The 4,183-nt window shown below is 34.6% G+C and overlaps 1 protein-coding gene across 1 annotated transcript in view; it reads right to left on the minus strand.

The window, feature by feature from the left end:
• The window catches only part of SEMA3A (sema domain, immunoglobulin domain (Ig), short basic domain, secreted, (semaphorin) 3A), a 257,094-nt gene that overhangs the window by 92,630 nt on the left and 160,281 nt on the right, over nucleotides 1-4,183 (minus strand). The window lies entirely within an intron of this gene.

Below are 4,183 nucleotides of genomic sequence, written 5' to 3' on the forward strand. Positions count from 1 at the left end.
AATTTCAAACAAAACTAGTTAAAAGTGGTAATGTTTCTCAGACAAAATGTGACATAGAAAGTAGGTCCTTAGAAAATAAGATCAAATGAAACTATATTTTGGTAACTTTTTAGCTCTTTAGAAAAAAAGGGTATATTTAGTGATTTTTAAAATTTATCATTACTTAGAAAGTAGAGTAGTTTCATGATGCATATTTATTTTTGGAAACATTACACATATAATGGATGTGCACTTTTTATTAGGATAAAAATTTTTCTAGGTAATAGATTCATAAGAAAACAAAACATTATCAGGTTGTGTTTAGGTATGAATATGAATAACTATTTTAAATTATTACATATTTAAGTTTCAACATAATTTCAGGAAAAATAGCCATAAATATTGCCATTTTTTATTTCTGTGACTCTATACATTGATATCCCAGGATTGCTAACTAGTGGATACAGTGGTAACTCATAGAATATATAATTCAAAGGTTAAAAAAATACTGTATCCTTGTTCCTTCTTTCTTAGGCTACAAAAACTAAGAGGACCTTTGTTGTTGCTGCTGTTGTTTTAACAGAATCATCACTCGGCTTCTATAATATTCATCTGCTCAAATGACCATGAAGTAAAGCTTATAAAGGGCTTTTTCCCCAAAGTCAGCAAAATATTACTCACTTATTTAAGCCAAAGAAATATTGCAAAATGGCATCATAAGAAGTCTGACATTATGCAAAGCTTTTGCAGATAACTCATTTTACTTATTAAAGAAAAACACAGTTGGATACTCTGACAATTTTTGTGTTTCTAAAGATGGCAGGATTGAAATAGTGTATTAAAAAGGCTGTATAAGTGATTTGAGGTTGGGTATCTGGTACCATGCACTGCTAATTTGGGCACTCATAGTTTATTTGCAGTCATATTTCTTGGTTCTATTTTTTCTACAAATGCATCTTGTGGAGAAATTTGAATCTTATGAAACATCCTAGTACATGACCACAGAGGAAGCTATGCTGATTCCAAAAAGGGCAGGCCATCGTGGTATGAATGTTACAAGTGAGAGGAAGTGGAATGATGACTTGCATACCATTTCAATTACAGAAAAAGGCAAGTGGGTTAGTCTATCTACAGGCACGATCCTTTTAGGAAATTCCACTAAAAGAAAACAGGTCTTCCTGAAATGAGTGGGAAGGCCTCACACTCCGAGCATTGTAATTAGGTCTGTTTGTGTTCGCGGGGTCTTGGCTCTCTCAAGGATCCATGTGGTTTCATATATTAAACCCGACTCTGGCTGCCCTTTCACCCTGACTCAAATATAATCACTCACAGAATGAGTCTGACCAAGTTTCCTAAGCATCCTCCACCCAGCGGAAGTGGGAAAAAGGATACAGAGATAATTAACATTTATTAAGTGCTTACTACATGCCAAGCACTTGCTCAGTGCTTTTTTTATATATTATCGTGGTCATTCTTTTCACAACTGTAGGTGGTAGGTAATATAATCCATTAAATGTAAGGGCCAAAGTCAAGGTAAAACTTTATCTCATGCTAAGGACTATAGTCTGCCCTCCAAATTGAATATCATCCTGATATTAGTCCAAGACATAAAGTTTTGAAGAACAGTTGCCGTCAAATAGAAAACTACTGCAGGCCTCCAGCCATCTGCTCTATTGAATGGCTAATACATACAACTGGGTAGTAGTATTTTCATTTCAAATGTCAAGAAATCATTACTATAATGGCAGTGTAAACTTGTTTCCTTACTAAGAATATACAACAGAAAAATTTTACTTTATTTCCACATTATTAGTAAGCAGAAATTAGAATTGGATTTTAAAAACATATAATATTGAGAGAATTTATGTAGCCCAAGAAAAAGCAGTGAATTTTGCTACATCATGTCCAACCCATACCAGTATATTTCCTGAAATCAAAAGTTGCTCTAACCTCTAGAAACTTTAAATTAGAGTTTATTATCAATGATGAAGGTTTTTTAGAAACCTGTTACATATTAATATTTTAAAAAATCAATAGGTTTCATTTCTCTGAAGTTTCTTCATCTGGAAGTGTTATTCATTCCTAATAGTTCCTGTTAAAACTGAATTTAAACTTTTATTGGCACTACTATATAAATGTAAATTTAGTAATTATGAAAGTAGTAGAACTCCATTTTTAAAAATCTAGATATTTCAGGATCCAATTTTAGACAACTGTTTTTGGTTTTTGCTTTTGTTTTTGTTTTTTTGCTTTTATCAGGAACAAAAATTAAAGGTCACCTAAAATAGGCAAATTGATTCTTCCAAAAGAGTTGAATTGTTTTGAGAAAAATATATTAAGTCCTATGCCAAAATTAGTTTTAATAGCCCATAGACCCCTGAAAAAAATACCTTGTAAGGCTATGTTTTACTTGTGGAATACAGATGATTGTGCAGTCTCTGCTGATGCCTCAAAACTAATTTATTTTACGCATGAGTGTGTAAACACTATGTTTCCAATTTTATTCAGTAATGGTATTTAATTTCAAGAAGCTTGTGATTCACAGGCCCTTAGTTCTGTCTCAAACATGTCTGTAGCCTCCATCTTGCAGCAGTTCTGGTTTCTGCACCCTGTCAGATGTAACCTTTGTGCTAATTTGGAAAAATCAGTTCTCACGTTTAGTGCTGAGAGACTGATAACTGAATTCTCAAATGAACTACACATTTTCAGAGATGAAGTACAGAGCTGTGGACAATGACTGTGTTTTCCCACAGTGTAAATTCTTCAGCCTCGGCTGTCAACATGTGAGTGTGCAGCATAAAGGCAGCTTTAACTTGATGACTTTTTTTCTCTGAGGCCATAAAACTGAAATGGATACCAAACTCTCCTTTATGTTACTCCATCTTCTAATGAGATATTGTTTCTCATGGACAGTGAAAGCCTGTGTGCCCTTTAGGGATCCTAGTAGATCAAAGTCTCCTTCTTGCTGAATTAAAAACAAACAAACACACAAATATTTCCCTCCCACACAAATATTTCAGTTTGAGAATAGAACAGATAGCAACATTAAAAGAGGTTTTCTTCTACTAATTTTGTCTCTACACGTATTCTAGACTTAATAATTGACAGTGGAGATTCCAAAATTGTCCCCTGGGCTTTTGGAGTTTTACACACATCCCTCTCTTCCTCTCAGCATCTTTTCTTTTTCTTGGTGAGGCTTCTACTTTCTCAGATATGCAGAGAGGTACCACGAGACCTCCTCTATCCCCAGTGGCAGGGGGACATTTGACTATATGGTCAGCCCCTTTGATGATCACAGTGTTTGTAGTCACTCATAAACGATCTCAGGCATAATCTTCATTTAAAACAACCACGGATAAATGATGCCATGTTTAAAGAAAACATGGTAGAGTAAGAAATGAGGGAAGCTAAGAGAAGTGACTAATTTAAAGAGAATAAGCTAGTTAGTGACAAATACTACAGGAGAGCTTGTCTAAGTGGAGATTGATAAAAAGCTATCAGAAGTCATTAATGACCTGTGGAGGAAAAGTTTCATGGAAAAAGACTATTGGATGAAAGTCAAGTTGAAAGTGGCAAAAGGAAGTGAAACATGTTGAGGAAACAAGTCCTAACCAGGTTATGAACTTTGACATACAGAGAGAGACTTTGTGGCATACCATGATTAAGAGAGAAGGTTTTGCATTCAAAAGGTGAGCAAGATTCAGGTCAGGGGAAGAAATTAGTGCTAAAAAAGAGAGAAAGACAGCAAACAAAATCTAGATTGGGTAAATTTATGAAAGAATAGCAATGTGATTAAGAACAAAGGCAGAGGGTCAAAAGAGGAAGTAGGGGGCATGCTTTTGTCACTATTACATGAAAAATAATAGGACAAGCAGAAATCCTGTCATAGGAGGGAAGAGATGCTGACTGAGATAATTCGAGGTATGTTTTATGTTTTGAATGGTCGCTTTGAAGTGTAGGATAGATCAGAAGAAATATTGTCACACAACTCATGGTCTCTTGAAATTTCAGTGAAGTCTACAGGCAGCCTTATGATTTTTCTCCAACAATCCAATGAAGTACAGAAATAATGGAATGAAGTTTGGGTTTCTCAGAAGTAAGGCAGGAAAAACAAGTGTGGCAGAAGTTCAAAGAGTGAGATAATCAATCATCTTATGGAGAACATAGGTGAACTGTAAATCATGAGCTTCATTCTCTTTAATGA

This window comes from Propithecus coquereli, unplaced genomic scaffold (assembly GCF_000956105.1).
Source record: "Propithecus coquereli isolate 6110/MARCELLA unplaced genomic scaffold, Pcoq_1.0 Scaffold312, whole genome shotgun sequence".
NCBI classification, from domain to species: domain Eukaryota; kingdom Metazoa; phylum Chordata; class Mammalia; order Primates; family Indriidae; genus Propithecus; species Propithecus coquereli.